Source organism: Pinus tabuliformis, chromosome 4_1 (assembly GCF_031772625.1).
Source record: "Pinus tabuliformis cultivar Carrire ecotype Pingquan chromosome 4_1, CPIR1, whole genome shotgun sequence".
NCBI lineage: Eukaryota > Viridiplantae > Streptophyta > Pinopsida > Pinales > Pinaceae > Pinus > Pinus tabuliformis.
In genome coordinates this window covers 539,263,571-539,288,860 of record NC_142303.1, presented here as the reverse complement: position 1 = coordinate 539,288,860, position 25,290 = coordinate 539,263,571, and the positions used below count along the sequence as shown (strand labels likewise).

The following is a 25,290-nucleotide window of genomic DNA, read 5'->3' as shown; positions in this document are numbered from 1 at the left end:
AGAGCTTGGACAATGCCACTAAAAAGTGGATGATGGTTGTCAAGACCATAAAATTGAAACCCATTATGCAAGCATGCATATGGATGAAGAAGATGCAACAAATATTGCAAAGAGATAAGCAGGAGTCTCTGTGTGTGAAACAGAGCAAGAGCAAATAAATGCTCAAGGACTCCACTATAACATGGATGATGCAGATGATTGTGAATCCCACTGTGATGAGACACATTTGGATTATGACTACAAATTTATATGTGAATTGGTGAATCTAGATGCAACTATTAGATTTGGTGAATTTGAAATTGTCAATGAAATTGACAATGAGCACATGTATGCTTGGATATCCCACCACAGTGTGGATGAACATTATATTGATGATATGTGTGGTTTATTTTTTGAAACAGAGATTGATTGTGACAATATGGTAAGTGCAATGTTTGATGAAAAATTGAAGGTTGAAGCTGCCACTATAGTAGCAAAATATGAAGTAGTTGGAACTGCTCATGAAGCAATATGTCATCTAGCAACTATTGATGATCAAGAACAAGATAAAGTGATTGAAGTGTTTTTGATGAGAATATCCACTAACATCATAACAATGGAAAACAACCTCCATGCAGTTGAAAAGAAGGTAGATGTAGAGCAAGAAGCTCTCACTGAAGAGAGGCATATTAAAGATGTTTTTAAAATTATTTTTTAATATGCAAGTGTTCAAAATAGCACAAGAGCATAAGTTGAAAACAAAGTTTTTATTATGTTTGATGCAGGTTTGAAGCTCATTGAAGAATGGATTCAGAAACCAATAAAACAAATTGAACGAGTCTTAAAGCAGCAAATGGAATAACAGAGTTTAATGAAATGGTGAATGATGATATTGAGTGTGCAGATTACAGGAAAAAAATAGCAGTACCTGATGATGAAAGTGAAAAGAATGATATGGATGTTTCTGAAGACAAAGATGAATGCATTGAAACCATTTTCAGCAATGGAGTCAAGAAGAAATAAGATTCTGCTATCAAGAAATATGGAAAAAAAAAAATCAGAAATTTGAAAAACAAGAAGCAAAACAAAGAAGAAAGTTTGAAGATGCAATGCTTTGGTAGCGGTCCATGGTTGGACAAATATTTGAAGAGGAATATGTAGTAGACAAGATCAAATTGTGTTTCAGCACAAATTCAATAAAAGTCAAAGAAAAACTGCAACAACAACAAGTAAATAAAACCTACAGCAAGAAAGTTCAATAGAGAATGAAGCAATTTCGAGGATATAAAATTTGGAAGAAGAGAAAAATAAAATGCAAAATTGTGAAAGTCTTGAGTCATTGTAAGCCTAACTGAGACATAAATCAGTAGACATGTTTGAGTGATAATCAAGTCAGGTTAAGTTATGTTGACTCATACAGTCGTAATTAAGGGGGAGTGTTAGAAATTGCAATTACTCCCGCATGAAGAGTTGGATAAACATAGAGAGTCAATTAACTAAGTGATTGAGTTGTTGAGTGTTGAGCATTGAGTCAAGTCGAGTCATGGATAAAGAGTTAAGTGCGGTCCATATTTAGAGTGTGAGTTAACTGAGTTAAGTTCTGTGGTTGCATGTCAAGATATTTTAGGCGAGTCACTAGTCAAAAAGGTTTAAATTCCCTTCATCAGGTTCATTGTAAGCATCATCTTTTTTGTGATCAATAGAAGAGCAGTAGCTTGTGTTTTATGTGTGAATTCATGCTTTGTCTCCTCTGCCTTTCCAACAATGCACTGTACAAACTCTATACTATATTCTCATTAAGGATGCATTGTACAATCTCTGTACTATATTCTCGTTAGAATGCACCTTATAATACTATATTCTAATGAAAAGAGTGTGAGTGTAAAAGCACTCATATGTTCAAATAATTTGTGAATTGATACAATGCATTGTAATGAATGTAGTGCATAATGAATGCCATATTCAGTGTATTTGGGTATGACTAATAACATAAAAGTACAAAAGATAATATAAGTATTTATATAATTAAATCGAAATGTTTTTTTTGTTTAAAATGTATTTTTGATTATATATAAATTTAAAATCTTAAACATTTATAAATTTATGATTCAAATTTGTAATTTCAACGAATCAAATATCAATAAAATTTTGAATAAATTCAACTAAATAATATGCCAAAAAATATTCCAAAACTTATAACTTGTAATGTAAATGTAAATGTAGCGTACACCATTCGAGTTCTTCAATGCATTAGGGAATGACTATACAACATGAAAGAGAAAGAACTGCAATAACCAACGTATGTTAGGACTTTGAAATGATTTTATGCAAGAACGGGATTTTCGTTATTGAACATTGCTTTTCTACCACGACAAGGAAAATTCCATGTATTACAGACATTGAGGCAAAATATGTATATTTTGAATGCAATTATGTTCATAGATGAAGAGTTTTATTAATCAAATGTGGTTTAATAAGGTAAATAAGAACTTTTTTATAAGTGGAAACCAGTGGTGAGAACAACCATATCTAGTTGTTAACTGTTAAGGCGGGTTGTCTCATTACTGTTATTTAAGGAAAACCATGTCATTTGAATAATGTTCTGGTGATCCGTAATGGGGTAAGCTTTTGCTCATTTGAGTCTTGGGTAGTTAACTTGTTTTCTTACTTTGAAAAAATGAGCTCTTAGTGAAACAAAAGCAATTTTAGAGCATACTCCAGACCTTAGATAAATAAAAAATTATTTAAAAAATAAAATAATAAATTATCAATTTATTATATAATTTATTATTTTTCTAAATTAATGTAGTTTGTTGATTAAAAATATGTGTTTTCTCTTCAAAATTCATAAATTAAAATTCAAAGGGGAATACAATTTGTTATACATTATACATAAAAGAAAACTAACCTAAACTATTTGAATATCAAAAAATTATAACATTTAATTGGTAGTAAAAGTTTATAAACATTATTAATTTTTCTTTTCAAAAATTACAAGTAGAAAATGTAAATGATAAAAATGTCACTAAGTGTTGAATTTGCATTATTTATATCACCGTATTTTAATATATTGATTATTGTGAATTTAATAATTAAATAAAACTTAGTTCATGTTATACAAATTTGCAAAAGATGTTAATGTGTAAAAAAATATTACTTAAGTATTAGCCTAACTCAAATGATTACAAAAGCATTTAATTCAATGTTGGGTCCCTATAATACTAGTGATTACCCCATTACTATTGTAGTTATACCCCTTATTTATATTGTTGTTCCCCCACTACCCCCATATTGTTATTAATGTGCCCATAGAATCCCTCTATTGTTATTTTTGTGGTTTTATATTATTATTGTTAGGTCGGTTGGATTATATTGTGACTCCATAGACTCCTATTTATAGAAAGGAGGTTTTGTCATTTGAATCATCCAAGAATTTTTCATTTATGTAATGTAAAGGAGGTTGCCCCTTGAAGAGGCTGAATTCTAAGGCGTTGATCTATCTTTTCTTGAGCTGGTTTCATAACATTTGGTATCAGAGCTTTGGATTCTAGGGTTTCGCTGTTCCAAACAGGTCATCGTGGCATTTTCGCTATAACGTTTTTTCTGTGATGTTTCGGAAGTCTAAAAAAAAAACCATTTGAGAAGAAATCGCACTGAACCTTGGGTCCAAGTTTCAGAGCTTTTCGTGCGATATTTTCAGAGATATGATCTCAGGAAGTTGGTCTTTTTGCAGACTCCTGAATTACACTCAAAACAGGTGACCTGGGGAAAATCGTCATAACTTTCTTTCTAAGAATCAGATTGAAATTTCATAAGAAGGTACAGAAAGAGGATGGACTGTAGCTTTCTTTTATATATTTTTCAGAGTCAAAGGTTGAAACAGTGACATGTTGCACTTCATACAAGTTCGCTCTACTGAACTAGTCTATAATCAGGTCACTGCGGGAGATTGTGCATAACGCTTTCTTGGAGAATACATTTTGGTTCATACTAGTGGCATTGGAAAGAGGACATAGAAGGCTACTATAGGTCACAATTTTAGAACTGGATGATTCGAAATTACAGAGATACGTCAGATTCAATATCAGGCTTCTACAAAGTAAAAAAAGGTGTGTAGTTTTTATTTTTTACTTTTGCATAAGCTTGGTTTGAAGGAATTCAAAGGGCATAGTAAAGCATTATTATCAATAACTGATGCCCCAAGGAAAGAAAATGCAAACACCTAGTAAGGAACCTGAAAGCTCTAGCATGACTCATGAAGAAGAGGAAGAAATGTTACATGATATATCAAAATTACAAGAACAAGTGCAACAAATGTCACGCTCACAAAAGCTAACAAATTCTAAGATAAATGGCGTGGAATCTAAGATAAAGGGCATGGAAGATAAGATGAATGATCTGAAGACAGATTTGGGGACAGATTTGAAGACAGACATGGCAGATTTGACAAAGTTTCTACAAGAAATACTTACTAATGCTGAAAAGGTTGTAAAGGAAACTCATGATGTGAACAAAAGAAATGTTAATCATGATTCCATAGACTCTAATGTTGGATCGAAGACCCACCATATTCCAAAAATCGATATGAGGAAGTTTGATGGCAAGGATCCTGCCACATGGATATTACAGATGGAGCAGTTCTTCGATCTCAATAATGTGCAAAACACACAAAAGGTACGTATGGCAACTTTATATTTGGAACCAAATCAATTTGTATGGTATCAATGGCTTTGCTCTCGTAAACAATTTATCACTTGGGAAATTTTTACGGAAGAATTGATAGCACATTATGAGGATACAAAAAGCAACACTTTTTTTAGCCAATTGATAAGTCTCAAACAAAAGGGTTCAATAATGGAGCACATTGAGGAGTTCCAAAAATTGAACATAAGGGTAAAAGATATTCCAGAGCAGCATAGGATTGATGTGTTCATAGGGTCTTTAAAGGATAATATCCAACATGATGTTCGACTTTGGGAACCTGATTCATTAGAGAAGGCATTCAGGTTAGCAAGAAAAATGGAAAGCAAAATTATGGCAACCAGGAAGCATACCACTCACAACTATAAAGACGGAAGTGCAGTTGCCCCTAGTCTTCCACAACCTATAAGGTTGACACCACAACAATTGGAAGAAAAAAGAGCAAAAGGGCTTTGTTATAGTTGTGATAGAAAATACACTAAAGGTCATAAGTGTGCTGAGAAGAAATTATTCTACATAGATTGTGAAGAGGAAGAAGAAAAGGAGCAAGAAGGTCAAAAGAACAGGATATGCTCCAGGAACAAAGCCTAGATGAAGAACAAATAAATCCGACCATATCTTGTAATGCATTGGTGGGAATTACCACTCCTCAAACCATCAAGATAGAAGGACAAATCAAGAAGAAAAAGGTAATAGTGTTGATTGATTCAGGAAGCACCCACAATTTTATTCATTGTAGGGTAGCAAAAAAATTGAATTGCTTCCTATATCCAGCACCAGAGTGTCAAGTGATGATTGCAAATGGAGGAACAATAAATTGCTCTGGAAAGTGCCATAATATCAAGCTATCCATGGGAGAATATGTATTGACTAGCCCAATGCTTTCCATTCCAATGGGAGGTGTTGATGTTGTACTAGGAGTCCAATGGCTATAATCCTTGGGTACAATAGCTTTTAATTTTCAAGAACTTTTCATCAAATTTTCTGTGCAAGGAAAGGAATTTGAATTAAGGGGTATTGAAGGGAAACCAGGAAAGATAATCAGCTCTAATGGTATGACAAAGCTTCTAAAAAAGGAGCAAAGGGTGTAATTGCACAATTATGTTCGCTAGATGTTTCCACATTAGAATCATCTATTTCTCTAGATCTCCAAAAAGTCCTGGACAATCATTCCAAGGTATTTGAGACTCCCAAAGGTCTCCCACCTATGCGTGATCATGATCATGCTATTCATTTGATTCCAGGAAGTGTTCCTCCAAACATCAAGCCGTACAGATATCCCTATGTCTAAAAAAGTGAAATTGAATGTATGGTTGCAGAAATGCTAGAGGATGGTATAATTCAACCGAGTCAAAGTTCTTTCTCTTCTCTAGTAGTATTGGTGCACAAGAAGGATGGATCATGGCGCATGTGTCCAGATTATAGGGAGCTCAACAAGCTCACTATTAAAGATAAGTTCCCCATTCCTGTCATTGATGAATTACTGGATGAATTGCATGGATCAATTTACTTCACCAAGTTGGATCTTCGTTCAGGATATCATCAAATCAGAATGAAGATTGAAGACATTCCGAAAACGACATTTAGAACTCATGAGGGTCATTATGAATTTTTGGTCATGCCTTTTGGCCTTACCAATGCACCTTCAACATTTCAAGGTTTGATGAATTCAATTTTCAAACCATTCCTTAGAAAATTTGTGTTAGTATTTTTTGATGATATACTAATCTACAGCAAGTCTTGGAAGGATCATGTTGAACATGTTGACAGGGTGCTACAACTATTGGAAGAGAAACAATTATATGCCAAAAGATCCAAATGTTTCTTTGGAGTCCAGGAGGTGGAATATTTGGGTCATATTGTATCTCATGAAGGAGTTAAGGTAGACCCTACCAAAATTAAAGCCATTAAGGAATGGAAAATCCCCACATCCATAAAGCATTTGCGCGGATTTCTTGGGTTGACAGGGTATTATCGCAAGTTTGTTAAGAATTATGGGAGAATAGCAGCACCTCTAACAACATTATTGAAGAAATATGCATTTTCATGGACTCCGGAATAAACAAAGGCCTTTGAACATCTTAAAGAGGCAATGTGCCAAGCACCGGTCTTAGCTACACCAGACTTCACAAAAACCTTTATTGTGGAACGTGATGCTTCAGGAAATGAATTGGTGTTGTTCTAATGCAAGATGAAAGACCCATTGCTTTTGAAAGTCGTCCAATCAAGGGAAAGTTTTTAAGCAAAGCTATTTATGAGAAGGAAATGTTGGCAATACTCCATGCACTTAAGAAATGGTGACCCTACCTAATGGGAAGACACTTCAAGGTAAAACCATATCATGATAGCCTTAAATACTTTTTAGAACAAAGATTATCCTCTGAAGAGCAACAAAAGTGGGTCACAAAGATGTTGGGTTATGACTTTGAAATCATCTACAAAAAAGGGAAGCAAAATGTGGTGGCAGATGCACTCTCAAGGAAGGATGAGGATGTGGAAGCATTGTTGTGCGCTATTTCTATCATCCAACCAGATTGGATAAATGAAGCAAGGGAGGAATGGAAGAATGACGAAGAAGTGTGGGCACTTATTCGAAAGTTACAACAAGATTCCAGTACGTCTGATACATTTAGCTGGAAAAATGATTCGTTATGGTACAAAGATCGCTTATACCTCTGTAAGAATTCCCAGCTAAAACAAAAGATTCTTATGGAATTGCACACTTCTCCCTTAGGAGGGCACTTAGGATTTTTAAAAACTTACCACAGGGTTAAGAAGGAATTTTTTTGGGATGGCCTTAAATCAGATATTCAAAAGTTTGTGGCAGAATTTTTGGTTTGCCAACAAAATAAAGTTGAAACAATTAAGACGCCGGGTCTGTTACAACCTTTATCCATTCCAAGCCAACGTTGCGAGGAGGTATCAATGGATTTTATCACAGGTTTACCCAAGTCTGAGGGAAAGAGTGTCATCATGGTGGTAGTTGACAGACTTACCAAGTATGCACACTTTTGTGCATTATCACATCCATTTAAAGCCAGTACAGTTTCTACTGCATTTATGGAAACAATTCAAAAGCTACATGGAAACCCAAAGATTATTGTAAGTGACAGAGATCCCATTTTCACTGGAAATTTTTGGACACAATTATTTTCTTGTCTTGGTACTCAGTTAGCTCATAGCTCATCTTATCATCCTCAATCTGATGGGAAAACTGAGATAGTAAACAAATGTTTGGAAGGATATCTTCGTTGCTTTGTATCTGATAAACAAACACAATGGGTCAAATGGTTGCCTCTGGCTAAATGGTGGTATAACACTTCCTTTCATACAACAACAAAAATGACCCCATTTATGGCACTTTATGGGTATCAACCACCATCCATCACATCATATTTAAGAGAAAATTCTAAGGTTCAGGCAGAGGAACATCACATCGAACATCAACAATAAGTCCTACAACTCTTAAAGGATAACCTCATGTTGGCACAAAATAGAATGAAACAACAGGTAGATCAACATCGCAGTGAAAGAAGTTTTGATGTAGGTGATTGGGTATTCCTACGCTACAACCATATAAGCAAATGTCCCTCAAGCAAGCTAAGAAGGATAATAAATTATCACCAAAGTATTATGGTCCATACAAGGTGTTGCAAAAGATTGGTACTATGGCATACAAATTGGAGCTTCCTGCAGCTTCTCGATTGCACCCAGTTTTCCATGTTTCATGCTTAAAGAAGGTTATAGGCGACAAGCTCCCAGTTCAAACAATATTGCCAGAACTTGACGAGGAAGGAAAAATTATATTTGAACCGGAAGCAGTTATAGAAACAAGAACTCGACAGCTACGAAATCGATCAATTTCAGAGTACCTTATCAAGTGGAAGAACTTATCCACTGAAGATTCCACATGGGAGGATGAGAATTTTATGCAGAAGTATCCTGAACTACTCAAGCGTTGAGGACAACACTTTTTTGAAGGAGAGGGGCATGTTGGGTCCCTATAATACTAGTGATTACCCCATTACTATTGTAGTTATACCCCTTATTTATATTATTGTGCCCCCATTACCCACATATTGTTATTAATGTGCCCATAGAATCCCTCTATTGTTATTTTTGTGGCTTTATATTATTATTGTTAGGTCGGCTGGATTATATTGTGACTCCATAGACTCCTATATATAGAAAGGAGGTTTTTTCATTTGAATCATCCAAGAATTGTTCATTTATGTAATGTAAAGGAGGTTTCCCCCTCGAAGAGGCTGAATTCTAAGGCGTTGATCTATCTTTTCTATCTTTTCTTGAGCTGGTTTCATAACATTCAATTTATATATGAAGTTACATAAATTGAATATTTTTGGCTTTATTGTAATGAATTTGTGTAATTGATTTACACACAAGGAAAAATATATTAATTAAGTGATTACAAAAAAAAAAAAAAAAATCAATTTATGTACAAAGTAACATGAATTGAATTGTTATGGCATTTTAAACTTTGTTTTAGTTGATTTAGATGAAACTAAATGAACTTGAACCATGAGTAATATGCTCATAAAATTTGTAGCATCTCAAAACATATTTACGCATTGTGGTAAGATTATTGATAAATACACACTCCCAATCAAAATAGAGTCATATTTTTATACGGAAATAGAAATATTATTTGTTTGTAAGTATTACATAATTAGTTAGGTTACGAAACTATTGAGTAAGCGTATTGTTCATGGAAACAAGTTCCTTAGCATGGGAGGAGTGTGGTTAATAGGACCACATACAATATATTTTCATATATTTTTCTATTGAAAGGAACGCTAGAAAAAACGATAGATTGCAAAAGAAGTTTAGGGAATGCACTATATATGGCAATTGGTTGTTGAACAAAATATATATAGACACGACCCCTTCGCCTTTTGAATCTCACTGAATGGAGATATATCATAAAGCGAAAGACTTTGACACAATACATAATGGTGGTAGATGACGAGAAGAGAAATGGTGGCGATCCCGAGGACGGACACGTAGTTGTGACCATTTATTTCTTTCGCATTCGAATTAAAGTTAGTGGCAGGGTTTTGGTATATGGCTTTAATATGGTTTATTGTATACTGCCCACCCTCTGTATTGGCCTTGGGCTTGAACCCATGGGTTATCACTTTCGCTGAGGGTATCTGGAATTCATTTCTTCTTTGCTATGGTTTGGCACTGTGGGTGATCAGTGCTTTCGCCTAGTTCTTGTGATGGTTGGTAAGTATTGTGCCTTGCTTGTCCCGTATGGTGGTTTGTTGTGCTTTGGTGGTTCTCTATGGTTTGTTGGTGTTATGCCTTTGCTTTCTCTCTGTGGTGATTCTCTGCTCTGGTTTTTGGAGGGTTTTAGGTCATTTTCCACCCGCAAGTCTATTTGTCTCTATCATTTTTCTCAAGCTTAATTTCTACTCTATTTGTGGTGATTTGTATGTTTGATGTTGGGTCTAGTGATGGTTTAGCTCTGCAAACACAGGTTCTTGCTTGGCTATTGCATGGGACGGCTCAGTGAACTTGCTTGCAGGTAATCTTCTCGTTCCAATTGCAATTTACCCCTTCGTTTTTGAGGTTCTAACACTCTGGCTCCTTGGTGAGCAAGTAAAACATGTTCATGGCACTTGTGTTGGTAGAAACCCTCTATTGCGGGTCTCGAATCTCATCCTCTATTGCGAAATCAATCTTCGTCCAGGTAAAACCCTCCCTCCTCTTTTGGTTTTCTGTTCATTGTTGTTTTGGTATCATGGCCCTAACTAATCGTTGCCCTATTCTGTGGTGGTGTGCAGGCCCTTATAGGGGGACGCTGCTCCATGGCTTCGTCCTTGGGACTATTCGCAGGCTTAGGGAAAACTCGGATAGGGTCTTTCTGTGGTTGTAGTGGTTTCTTGCTTTCTTTGTTGCTTGTTCTTCCTGTAATTGCCCTGTTGCTTGCTCTGTCTATAATCGCTTATACCCTTGGGGTTTCGGTTCCTTTGTGTATATATGTGGTCTCTGAGGTGTTCATGCCTTGCTGTTTGATTAGGGTCTAGCTTGTGGACTGTAATGTTTTTGGTTTGCATGGGTTTGGAACCCTCCATGATTTCCAGGTTATAGATTTTGCACAGTGAGCTTTGTTCAATGGAAAACGAAAATGAAATGTACAGGAAATGTTTAAAGTGCTAAATATAATAGTACCTGGTATTTTTGTTCAGGAAAAAGAAAAAATATGTGCTGGTGTACGTCTTTTTGGTTCTCAATTTTGAAATGCTTCCTGTTACAAAATTCTTGTCGATGCTTATTCGGATCTTTTGATAAATTGTTTCACTATCTTGCTTTCATTTTGATGCTTGAAACATCTATGCGCAAGGAATATAATAAAAACTACTCTACTCTCTTAATGATAGATATTTTGAATTGTTTGCTTCTATAGAGATTCAAAATAATTGTAAATTACAACTTCTGGGCTCTCTCTCCTCTCTGGATGGCAGCCCCTCCATCCTCTGTGGTTTTTCCTTTTCAATGCAATATTTGCAATTTCTTTAGAGTTTAGGAATTGTTCCTCAATTACTTTTCAATTATTTAGCAGTTTCTTCAAACAAGTCTGTAACTAATCTTATCTTGATCTTCTTGCCTAATTTTAAAAACTAACAATGGATGAGTCAACCTTAATTTTAAATGAAACAAAATGAAATAGAAACTCAAAGTGTTTTCCTCTCTATCCAGCAAAATAAAATAAAATAAAAACATTTCCCAGTTGTCGCATTTTCACTTGCATGCTCCTGCATCAGGCTCTCGGGGTAAATTAAACTCATGGCTCTTGTCCATGAGCTCTTCAATAGAGTACCTGATGCTTTGAATCTGGACCGCATCTAACCAAGAACTACCTTCAATAGGATGACCCTTCCACTTGACTAGGTATTGCAAATATTCTTTCCTTCGAGTCTCTCTGGCCACCTGGGTGTCTAGGATCTGTTCGATCTCTAGAGGCTTTGCTAGGGGCATTTGTTTAATCCATGAATCATTCTCATTCTGGGTGTCCCGTGTTCATCTTTCTGAACTGTCTACTTCATCTGCCGCAATGTAGGGGTACATATCTGCCGCATTGAAAATGGGTTAAATTCCAATACATGGGTGTAAATGCAATTCATAAGCATTCGCAGAAATTTTTTGAAGAATCCTACAAGGCCCAATTTTTTTCCATTTCAACTTGTTGTATTTGCCATTAGGAAACCTCTCCTTGCCTAGGTGTGCTAAGACCAGGTCTCCTATGTTGAATTGTACCTCATGCCTTTTCAAATCTGGTTTCTGCTTGTATCTTTGGTTGCTGTATTGTAATTTTAATTTCACTTGTTCATGAAGATAGTTGATTGGCTTTGCGAAATCTTCACCATCGACACTCCTGCGCTCCAACTAACCCAAATCCATAACTCATGTACTCCACGTGGGTGCATTCCGTATAGGATCTGTAAAGGGCTATTTCCCATGCTTCGGTTGGGCGAATCATTATAAGCGAATTCCACTTGTGCAAGCACATGATCCCATTGTCGAGAATTTTCTCCAACCAAACTCCTCAATAAATTTCTCAGACTTCAGTTCACCACTTCAGTTTTACCATTGGTCTGCGGATGATAAGTTAAGCTAAAGTCTCTTTTGGTGCCTAATTTTTTCCATAAGGTTTGCCAAAAATGTCTTGTAAACTTGGTCCGAAACAATAGACTTCGGCAAGCCATGTAATCTGACTATCTTTGTGAAGAACAAATGTGCTACATGTGTGGCATCACTGGTTTTCCTGCATGGAATGAAATGTGCCATTTTGGTGAAACGATCCATCACCACCATGATGGAATCAAATCCCCATTGTGTCTTCGACAGACCTAAGACAAAGTCTAAACTGACTGAGTCCCATGGTCTGCTTGGAATAGGTAAGGGTGTATACAACCCTGTGTTCTGGTTGTGTCCCTTTGCAAGATGACACACTTTGCATCTAGTCACAAACCTCTGTACATCTCTGCGCATCTTCAACCAGTAATAAAAGTGGCTCAATTGATCCAAAGTCTTGTCTATGCCAAAATACCCAACTAAACCTCCATTATGTTTTTCCTTAATTAAGTTCTCTCTCATAAAAAATTCCGGAATACACAACTACCCTCCTTTGAATAGCAACCCTTCCTGCATATTATAGTCCAGCCATGAGCTGTTATCTCTCAACAATGGATTTTGGCAAGCTTCATAAGCTTCCTTAAAATATGCATCTGCCTCATACAAGTCCTTAAGATGTTCAAATCATAATACTTGTATTGTACTTTCCCATAGGATCAAATTCCTCCTGCTTAATGTATCTGCCACTTTGTTGGCTTGACCATTGATGTGTTTCAACACAAACGTAAAACTTTGCAGGTACTCCACCCACTTCGCATGTTTATGGTTTAGCTTATGTTGCTACATAATATATTGCAACATAGAATTGTCTGAAAATAAGACAAATTCATCTGCCAACAGATAATGTCTCCAATGCTTTAGCGCTTGAACCACTGCATAAAATTTCTTGTCATAAGACGTGTACTTCTTCCTACTTTCATTTAGTTTCTCACTGAAATAGGCTACTGGCTTGTCCTCTTGGCTGAGTACTGCACCAATGGCAATCCCACTAGCATCACAACGAAATTGAAAAAGTTTGTTAAAATGTGGTAATCTCAAAATCGAATTTTCAGTAATTTTTCTTTTGAAATGCTAAAAACTCTTCTCTGCCATTTCTGTCCAATGGAAAGGCTAATTTGCCTTCTTAATGGTGTCCACCATGGGTGCACAAATCCCACAGCAATTATTAATAAATTTCCGATAAAAACTCGTCAATCCATGTAAACTTTGTACCTCAAACAAACTTTTGGGAGATGGACAGCTAACTATGGCTGCAACCTTTTCTAGATCCATTTTTAGTTCATTCTCAGAAATCACAAACACCAAGTAAATTAACTCTTTCTTGAAAAAATAACATTTCTTCAAATTTATCAGTAATTTATTTTGCTGCAATTTTTCCAATACATACCTCACGTGTTGAAAATTCTCTTCCTCCATCTTGTTGAATATAAGTATATCATCCAGATATTCAATCACAAATTTACCAATGAATTCCTTCAGCATCTCGTTCATCAAACGCATGAACATTCTGGGGGCATTGCTCAATCTGAATGGCATAACCAGCCATTCGTACAAGCCTTCATTAGTCTTAAAAGCTGTCTTCCACTCGTCACCTTCTCGAATTCTAATTTGGTGGTAGACGCTTTTCAGGTCTATCTCTGAAAACTACACTTCTCCACTCAAAAAGTCCATCATATCATCCATCCGAGGTAAAGGGAACCTGTACCTGATAGTGATATTGTTAATGGCCCGGGAATCCATGCACATTCACCACTCACTTCCTTTCTTGGGAGCTAAAACAGTCGAAACTTCACAAGGGCTTAAACTCTCCTAAATCAGACCTTTATCCAACAACTCCTGCACCTACTTCCAGATTTCTTCATTATCCTTTGGATTCATCAGGTAGGCAACCTTGTTTGGAAAACTGGCTCCTGGAATAAAATCAAGATGGTTACTGATGCTCCACTTCGATGGTAATTTGTCTGGTAGATCGTCTACCACAATATCACTAAACTCCTGCAGCATGTCTTGTATCTCCTTAGGTAAGTCAGTAACTTCAGTATTGATCAATACTAGTTTTGGCCTTCGCACAATTGCATACTTCACCTCATCATCCTCCATCTGTTGCATAAATTCTTTTCCACCTAACAATAATGCTTTTGTCCCATTGGTTTCTGCAACATACTCTTCCTTCATGGGCACTAGCGTATGCTTTATCCCATCTTTAACAAACTTGTAACAATTTGTTGCCCTATCATGGATGACCTTCCTATCATACTTCCATGGCTTGCCCAACAAAACATGTCACACGTCCATAGGCATGATATCACAAGTCACCTTGTCCTTGTACTTACCAATATGAAACTCTACTTCACACTGCTCATCGACTAGCAGTTGGTGACCTTTCTGCAACCAAGACACCCTATGTGGAGTTGGGTGCTTCAACTTCTTCAAACCCAATTTCCCCACCATTTCAGTAGCTACCATATTATCAGTACTTCCACTGTCTATGATTAATTTGCAGCATTTCCCATGTGACTTGCACACAGTCTGGAACAATGCTTTCCTCTTTGTCTGATCAGTTATTTCCTTAGCTGGTTTTAATAATACCTTCTTCAACACCAAGGCTTCCCCGGTTTCTGGAATATTTTCCACCTCCTGTGGTGGTGCCTCCACTTCGTTGGGTTGAGCAACATATGCTCCTCTCTACACAGTTTCTTCATTTTCAAGACATTGAAAGGACCTGTGTCCCCACTTGTGACACTTGTAACACTAATAGGCATTTCCTCTACCTCTACCATTACCTTCTCCTCGTTGGTATGACCTTCTCTGGTGTTACCTTCCCTTTCACTCTATCCTGAAGTCTTCAAACTACTGCCCTCTTCATTGTTGTTGGTAGTCCTACATCTACCAAAGGTCTACCCCTGACCTCTACCGAAACCACATCCTCTTCTGGCATTTTGTTTCCTAGCAATCTTTTCCTCTGCCTTCAAAGCACTCTGATAAGATTCCTCTATGGTCTTAGGGGAAAAAATACTAATTTTGTCTAGGATCTCCATCCGTAGACCATTTATAAACCTCGATATTTTCTCAGGGGTATCTTCACCATAACCAGCTCTCAAGTTAACTTTATAAAATTCTTCGATATATTCCTTTACGGTCATCATTCTTTGCCTCGGGTTATGTACTTGTCTATAAAGAGCAATTTGATAATCTTTAGGTAGAAACTTGCTCTTGATTCTAGCAACCATCCTGACCCATTTTTTAATCAATGGTTTGTTTAATCTCCTCCTTTCTGCCTATACACTGTCCCACCATAATGCTGCATGTCCCTTCAACTTGGTGACAGCAAACCTGATCCTCTTGTCTTCGCTGATTTCTTCATACTCAAAATATTTATCTAGTTCACTTATCTAGTCTAATAATGCCTCTGTGGACAAACTATCATCATAATTAGAGAGCTCCGGTCTTGGCTTGCTGCTAGCCAACAAAAATGACCTCAATAGTTTAATTTATGGTCCTTCGTCATCTGACCCATCCACCGTGGCTATGTTTTCCTCCTCAATATCATCCCCACCATCTGCATCTCTATGCATTCCGGCTTCCACTGCTACCAAACGTGTAGTTAAATTCCTAATTTCTTCTCGTAACCCTTCATCTGCAACTCTTCTCATGGCTCTTCCTTGACCCCTTCTCGCTACCTCCATCTTTGCCGAGAGAAAGGAACAACCTTCTCTGATACCAAAAATTAGTGTCGATCCCAAGGAGGGACACATAGTTATGACTATTTAATTCTTTCGCTTTCGAGTTAAAGTTAGTGGCAGGTGTCTAGTTCATTTAACGTCTTAAATTTCTCTACATAAATTATCAATCTGGGTATCGTAAACTGATGAAGTGTGGTGCACTATATGTGCTTAGTTAACCTTTTTCTTACTTCGTTGTTTTATAGTTTTTATCTTGTTTTGGGGTTTTGTTCTTGTTGATCTCCTAAAGTGTCTAATGCAAATGGAAATCCTATTCTAAGGTCTTAAGAATACTTTGAAAGGTCAAGTATGGATGTAGATTTCAAGACAAGGTTTATGTCCCTTATAGTAACTTCCAAAACTTAGCACTTCAAAAGATCTCAAAACATGCTATTGATAAAATCAGTACTTGAACAAAAGTGTAAATATGCAACTATTTAAATGAATCAATAGATGAAATACTAATCATGAAATCACTGTCTCTGCGATTTATCTAAATACAGAAATAAAAGTTAAGCTATTGCACTCAAACAAATCAAAAACTCCAAACTAATAAAAGTAAAATCAATTTACTTCTTTCATAGTCTGATAGCTCGCCAAGTAGTCTAAGCTATGGATTTAGGAGATAACGTCAACGATATGAAGAATTTGATATCTAATTACAGAAAAATAAAGCTAAAATCAAATCACATCATTCATAGTCCGATAGCTCGCCAAGTAGTCTAAGCTATGGTAGGAGATAACGTCAATGATATGAGGAATTTGATATCTAATTGCAGAAGAAATAAAGCTAAAATCAAATCGCATCATTCATAGTCCGATAGCTCACCAAGTAGTCTAAGCTATGGCTTTAGGAGATAACGTCAATGACATGAGCAGTTTCATATCTAATTGCAAAAAAGTAAAACTAAAATCAAATCACATCATTCATAGCCCAATAGCTCGCCAAGTAGTATAAGCTATGGCTTTAGGAGATAACGTCAATGATATGAGGAATTTGATATCTAAACTAACTAACAAAGCAAATGAATAATAATGACATCAAAGCATAACTGAAATTGAAAAGCTAAAAAACAAAGTCAGAAGAGAGGAAAATCTCATGTCACTATTTGATGCAAAAACATGTAAAGAAAAACTAATCTACAATCAACCGGCTGAACACACTTGCATGAATTAAAATTGCATGAATGGAAAATCTAATCTATCAAGCTTGAAAGCAAGAAAATGGCATAATCAAATCAAAGAAAAATTACAAAATAAAATCTACTCTACCTTACATTCTAATGTGCTCCATGACATCTACTTCACATCTCCTTCCATGTTGAGAACATCAAAGCTTTATTCAAATTCTTCAAAATTACAAAGTACAACAAAGCTCTCTAAACCTTTCAAAAGCTATCAAGGAAAAACTATAAACTCCAAGCTAAGCTAAGACTAAGACTAACAAATGAAGGAGAGAGATCTACTATTTATACAAAAAGATGAGAAGCCATCTCATTAATGAGAGTCCATGAATCTCTCATTCTACCTCTAGAGTCCTAATCAAAATAGGAACTGATAAGACACATGTCTTCTTAGAATTTCAATACAATTAGGAGATGTGACACATATCCTCATGATTCCATGATTCTTTCCACTCAAATTCGAATTTGGCCTTAGAGTGCCACATAAAAGTCTTCTAGAAGTTTCCTTTTGACCTACACGTGTCAACAATCTCAACCCACTTGTTAGGTATAAGCATATGCACATTATTTTATAATTTTTAACCACAAATTCACTTAAAAGGCTTAGAATTAATAAAGATTGGAAAAACATAAATGTGGCCCAATGATAATGAAAGTTGGATGAATGTAGTGACATAGTAGTGAAATGGAGGTGATATAATGGACATAATAGTGAAAGTGTAATGGAAATGAATGACATTTTCAAGACCCAATATACCCCCCAACTGAAGCTATTGCATGTCCTCATGTAATATATATTACATTAGCTCTTTTGATCCTTGATCTTTGGCTTAACTTTGCATGATATCATTTGATAACTTCATATTTTTGCAAAGTGTTTTACTTGAATTGCAACATGGTTGGTTCTTGTGTTACAACCAATTTTTTTGTTGTTGCATTCTCTTTTGATCTTTGAACTTTGCATAATGATATTTTGATTATTGTTGCAAAGTATATCTTTATTGGATTGCATGACGGTTGGTTCTTGTGTGACAACCATGATTTTGTTGTATCCAATTTATCCTTTAAGCACTTTTTGAAAAGCCATTATATGCTCATAATAACAATGTAATAGTTAATATATGTTGGAATGGGCTCCTAAATATGATATACACATGGAAAAATATGAAGATGAATGCATCCCCCCCCCACCAACTGATGGTATTGGAAATTTTATGAAATGAGGAAGAGAAATGTTTTTCCAACAATTATCATTCTAGCTTTTTATGGAATTCTATGGTCAAAAGTTAGAAAATGGCGTACCTTAACTTACCCTTTTGAATGGATGAGTTGTATATGTGGTGGTTGTAAAATTATGATCATATTCTTCTTCAAGTGGCTGAACAAGAGGAGTCATGATAAAGAGATAAGATGACTTTTTATTGCTTCTACTAAAACTTGTTGAATCTGCTCCAAAATGCCGAAAATAATAGTCTTCATGGCTTCAAAACTCATTGGCACAATTCCTACTATGTGGAAAAAATGCTCTAATGTTGAACATAGCAGGAAATTGTTGACTTAGTGACCATTAATGGATGTCACTGGTCAACACGAGAACTCTCACCATTGATGACAATGAGAGTTAAGATGCCCAAACACATCTTACTAGGTATGAATGAATTTGTTGATGTCAAGTAACCTAAAATATCTGATGAACAAGGGACATTAATGTATTCCCATTGTTTGTCAGCATGAGAACTTGTCATTAAGGCATGCAAGCCTCAAGGTGTCTTTACAAGGAACTTAAACTCAAAGGACTATGGACTCAATAATTTGCAGGGCTTATTTGCGAAATGAAAATGACAAGAAATGGAAGATGAAAATGGAAGATGGCAATGGAGAGTAGAAATGGCAATGGGCAATAAGCATGTGAATGAGCCTCTTGCTTTTATTTGTGGGTTATGAATGGACAAAAAGAGATGGAAAGTGGATGTGAAAGTAAATGGAAAATATGAAATGAAATGGGGTGAATGGTTTATTATGAGGTATGGATGTGATGGAGACAATAGTATCTGAAAGTTTTTCAAGTGTTTGGATCTGATTTTGCATCAACATATTTCTTCTTTGTTGCTGATCATTCTCTTATGAAACAAATTGGTCTCTTAGAGAGACACCATTTTCTTGCAGTCATTTGTCCTTCCTCTTGGAACCCGCAAAAGAAAAATAATACTTCTTCTGCAATGGAATGTAGGATTACCAAAGCAGAGAGATGGCCAATTTCTCTAGTTATGATATTTACACATAAAACTAAGAATTTTTATTAATGAAACAAGTTCTCAAAAAAAAATCAACAGAATTTATACATGTTTTGGAATTAGCGCCTCAAGTTGATGTTGCTTCTTTTCAGCAACTTATTTCATTATTGACCATTTCAAATTCTAATGATGGCTTTCTCATTGTGTAGATCTTGTTGATATCTTTCCAACGATACTTGAATCATCAAAATCTGATTTTGTATGAGAAAGTTAGGCTAATTTGAACAATGAGGTTTCTCAGCTGCGGAATTGGAGAACAACTACGGAATTGGACTTTAGCTGCGGAATTGGAGAATAGCTGCGGAATTGGACATTAGCTGCAGAATGTGCACGGTTTCTGTAGCTAAAAATCTTGAATAAAAAGTCAGCCATTCATCTTTCATCATCAATCCAAAATTAATCAATACCTTCAGAATAGTGAGCAAATAACTTATTCATTTCATTGATTCAAAATTGTTCTTTTTTTCTTGACATGCGGCGACTTAAAGTGACGACTTAGTGTGGCGACTTAGTGATAACACACAACTTGACTTCTCTTTGACTGGGGTCTTTTTCATCGACATGGATCAAATGAATAGGACACCATCCATGTACTGATATTTTCCGAGCTACCCATGTGGTTCGTTTCATCTCTTGACACCTGTAACCTATAGAAGTAATAAAATGACTGCAGAATTGCCAGTTAGCTGCGGAATCAGGCTGCATTCCGCAGCTAAAACACAGTCGACCATTAGTTTTACACATATTTGGATACTTGTGCCGTGCATAGGTTTTTATCTCTTCTGCACTTTCCTGTGGAGTTTCAGAAACCTTAAAAGTAAGTGATTCATCTTTAAAACGGAGATTTTTAGTTGAAACAAATCCAACCAAAATGATATTGATCCCTTCTCTAACTGAAAATGCCAGTGTTACTACACAATAAGCCTAGTCTTTCCATACAAACAGCAGATAAAGTCTGATAAATAATTAAGGATACTAAGGTCATGCTTGATAATAACATAGGTGTTTGGCCTGAGCAAGGATTGGACTATTTGTGCAACTTCATGTTGCAACAATATGTTGTTTTGAATCCAGGCATGCATTTGCAACATTCTATAATTCTCCACCAGAAAAGATTTACTACATTAATTTTTCAATTTGAAGTGGTTTCATGACATCAGATGTGAATTGAGTGTGCACATATGAATCACAGATTTTTTTTTGGTGCAATAAATGCCTAACAGTTGATTGGAACATCGGTTGATCTTCTGTGGTTTGTATGACACATTGGATTCATGATTCTCCACATTTGTATTGTTTACAAGATCTGGTTTCAATAAACTCGTCAGTATGCATATAAACATTATCTTCTCTATTCCATTTTGTCCCAACATTTAACTAGAAGTAACAGAACAGGTATAGACGGGTGGCAACGACTTCATGGGTTTTAATGACAGAGAGTCGTGTTCAAATTGGGATACGTCTCTAAACAGGTGTGAGAGTCAAGTGCGAGTTTATTAAAGATGGGAGAAATGTAATCAAGTTTTAGATGCAGCACATAGTTGATTCCTAATTAGAATTCCCTTCCTCAGGCACGCCGAATTAAATCACAGCATGTTCATTAATTAAAATTCATTTTTTTTCCTCGCGGCCTAAAAAAATGGGCTTCAAAGAATTGAGAAATTCTCCCAAACAGCCACGAATTTCTTAAAACTGTTTTTGGGTTATCTAATTGACCCTATTGGCAAAAAACCCCATGTTTTATTTTTTCCAAATTCGCCTCCGTTTGGCTATATCATGCATTCAAAGTTTGACGTTTTTCTTTGTTTTTCGTTTTTGTGGATCACTGTGTTTGAATTTGTAGGTTCATGAGCGTCTTGGAAAATTCTTGCAGCAGTATTATAAATAGTCATAGTTGCGATATCCTAACACATGAAGATTTTCTTTGATTGTATACGTTTGGAGATAGTATATGTCCGTCAGATTTACCTAAATCAACACACATTTTTATGTAATTTTGTTCTGCATTTTGAAATTCCACTATTGAGCTCAGCGCTAATGGAATAAACTTTATATTGCAGGTTTGTTGAAATCGATACTGAGGATGAAGCATCAATTCACCGTAGCTTCATTTCACATTTTCGATCCTTCACTTATCGTTGATACTCCAAATGCAATCACCTGTTACACTTTATTTCATTTGCTAAAAAAAAACTTTTATTTTCTTAGCCCTACGTGGTTTTCATGGAGTTGGATTTTTTTTATTTGTTTTGTTGGTTTTTTTCTTTATTTTGTTAGTAAAATTACATATGTTATATCTCCAAAAATTAAAAATATACATATATATATTACTAAACAAAATAATAAAATTTATTATATTCTTTTTAATTTTTTTTTTAATTATTTTGTTAATAAAATTATATGTTATACTTTCAAAAATTAAAAATATACATATTCATTTCACTAAACAAAAGAATGATTTTTTTTTATTGAATCAATTGAAATGATGAAGTTTATTTTGTCTCCTCTTTTTTTTCTCCTTTTTTACATAACAATCCTTTTTCTGATCTTCCAGATCACACAAAGTGCAAGAGGAGAGCATACTCAAGAATTATTAATTTTTTTAGATGTAAGAAATAAGGTCTCCTAATTACACTTCCCCAGCAACGGCGCCAAAATGTCTAGTCAATTTAACATCTTAAATTGCTCTACATAAATTATCAATTCGAGTATCGTAAACTGATGAAGTTTGGTGCACCATATGTGCTTAGTTAACCTTTTTCTTAATTCGTTGTTTTATAGTTGGAGTAGCATGATCCGGATTATCCACAGTATCATTTTTAATTTGTCGACGTTTCAAACCCCAAAGGGGGTCCATCCTCAGGACTAATTTTTAGAATATGATTGATAGTTCTTTCGAGAGAAGAATCATGTGACCAGAGTATAAATAAACCTAAATCTTGATAAATTTTATATAAAGAAGACGACCCTCATATATATGAATATTATAATAAATTTAGTTTAATTAATTATTTTTTATTTTTTATTTTAATTGTTTTACTTAATTGATTTTAATATGTAGATTATTAATGCTTTTTCTTCCCTTGATTATAGATTAGTTTTATTGTCCTTTCTTATTTTTATTCTCATTTTTATTTTATTTAACGTAAGAATCTAGAAATATTTTTTAATTAATATAATTAATTCATAGATTGTTTTAATTAATCAGTTCATTAATTATACTTCTATCTAGTGTTTTTATTATTATTTTTATTTTATTTTAGTTAATTAATCCTAAGTAATAAATAAAGAAACATTCTTGTTTAATTAATTTAATTAATTAGTTAATTAATTATATTTTCTTTGATTAATTAATTTAATTCATAATTTTGTTAACCCTAATTGTTAATTGATAAATAAGTAAATTTTAATTTTGATCAATTCATCAATTAATTAATTAATTTTTAATCCTTAATTTATCTTATTTTATCAAATGTTAATTTTTATTTAACTTTCAGTTTTAATTTTATTTTTAAAATTTTTTATTTCATTTAAATTAATTTAGTTAATTAAATTAATTAAATTTAACTATTTTAATTGATTATTGTAATTTAATTATTTTAATTCGCCCACGGGGCTTTGGATTGATGGTGAATGGGTGCATTGTTAAGGCACTCCTTGCAATAGGTCACTGGTTCAAATCCCCAGTGGGTACTTAGGTTAGTCGATATATATATATATATATATATATATATATATATATATATATATATATATATATATATATATATATATATATATATATATAATAATTTTAATTTAATCAAATTAAATTTATTAAATTTATTAATCTTATTAATTTTGAAAACTTAAAATACTATGCTTCTAAAGGTTTCGAGGGATTTATTTGTCTAATCAGGGGAAGCCAATTTCCACTAATCTCACTCCCATTGTCCCTATTGAGGTTCTAAGGAAATTTCATAATTTCGATGGCCTCTCTGATTTTTCTCTTTTGATAATGGTCCTCTCTAGCAATTATTTTAGAGTCTTCTAGACACACATGATGTTTGGTTTTGGATGAGTGCTCCGCAAGGGCTGATGTACGGGATCTCCCATTCTTTATATCAGCTCCACGCTCTTTAAGTCTTATTCTTAGAGACCAACATGTTTCCCCAATATAACTCTTGCCACAAGAGCAATCAATCTTGTACACACCCTTGAGCTCTCGATGATCAATGTTATCCTTGACCGACCTCATCATTTGCCTTATTGTTCCACATGTTGTAAATTGAGTGCTTATGTTATTCTTTCTTAAAATTTTCTCAATTTTATCCGTAATCCCTTGGATGAATGGGAGGTATACTCTCCCACAATATTCTTTATCTCTAAGAATCCTCCTAAAAACAAGAAAGATAAAGAAAATTGTGGGAGAGTATACCTCCCATTCATCCAAGGGATTACGAATAAAATTGCAAAAAATTTAAGAAAGAATAACATAAGCACTCAATTTACAACATGTGGAACAATAAGGCAAATGATGAGGTCGGTCAAGGATAACATTGATCATCGAGAGCTCAACGGTGTGTACAAGATTGATTTCTCTTGTGGCAAGAGTTATATTGGGGAAACATGTCAGTCTCTAAGAATAAGACTTAAAGAGCACAGAGCTGATATAAAGAATGTGAGATCCCGTACATCAGCCCTTGCGGAGCACTCATCCAAAACCAAAAATCATGTGTGTCTAGAAGATGCTAAAATAATTTCTAGACAGGATAATTATCAAAAGAGAAAAATCAGAGAGGCCATCGAAATTATGAAATTTCCTCAGAACCTCAATAGCGACAATGGGAGTGAGATTAGTGGAAATTGGCTTCCCCTGATTAGAGAAATAAATCTCTTGAACCCTTTAGAAGCATAGTATCTTAAGTTTTCAAAATTAATAAGATTAATAAGATTAATAAATTAATAAATCTAATTTGATTAAATTAAAATAATTAAATTACATCAATCAATTAAAATAGTTAAATTTAATTAAATAAATTAATAGATTAATAAAAAATAAAATAAAATGAAATAAAATAATAATAATAATAATAATAATTTTGTTTTAATTAATTAAATTAAATTTAATTCATTTAATTAATCAAATTAATTTTTATTTAATTAATTTAATTAAGTTAAATGAAATAAAAAAATTTAAAATCAAATTAAAACTGAAAGTTAAATAAAAATTAACATTTGATAAAATAAGATAAATTAAGGATCAAAAATTAATTAATTAATTGATGAATTGATCAAAATTAAAATTTAATTATTTATCAATTAACAATTAGGGTTAACAAAATTATGAATTAAATTAATTAATCAAATAAAATATAATTAATTAACTAACTAATTAAATTAATTAAACAAGAATGTTTCTTTATTTATTACTTAGGATTAATTAACTAAAATAAAATAAAAATAATAATAAAAACACTAGATAGAAGTATAATTAATTCACTGATTAATCAAAACAATCTATGAATTAATTATATTAATTAAAAAATATTTCTAGATTCTTAGGTTAAATAAAATAAAAATGAGAATAAAAATAAGAAAGGACATTAAAACTAATCTATAATCAAGGGAATAAAAAGGATTAATAATCTACATATTAAAATCAATTAAGTAAAGCAATTAAAATAAAAAATAAAAAATAATTAATTAAACTAAATTTATTATAATATTCATATATATGAGGGTCGGCTTCTTTATATAAAATTTATCAAA

The 25,290-nt window shown here is 34.1% G+C and overlaps 1 pseudogene; it reads right to left on the bottom strand.

Annotated features, from left to right (window-relative positions):
- Window positions 1-13,885, bottom strand: part of LOC149176967 (dnaJ protein homolog ANJ1 pseudogene) — a 39,707-nt pseudogene extending 25,822 nt beyond the window's left edge.
- Between the last annotated feature and the right edge of the window lie 11,405 nt (window positions 13,886-25,290).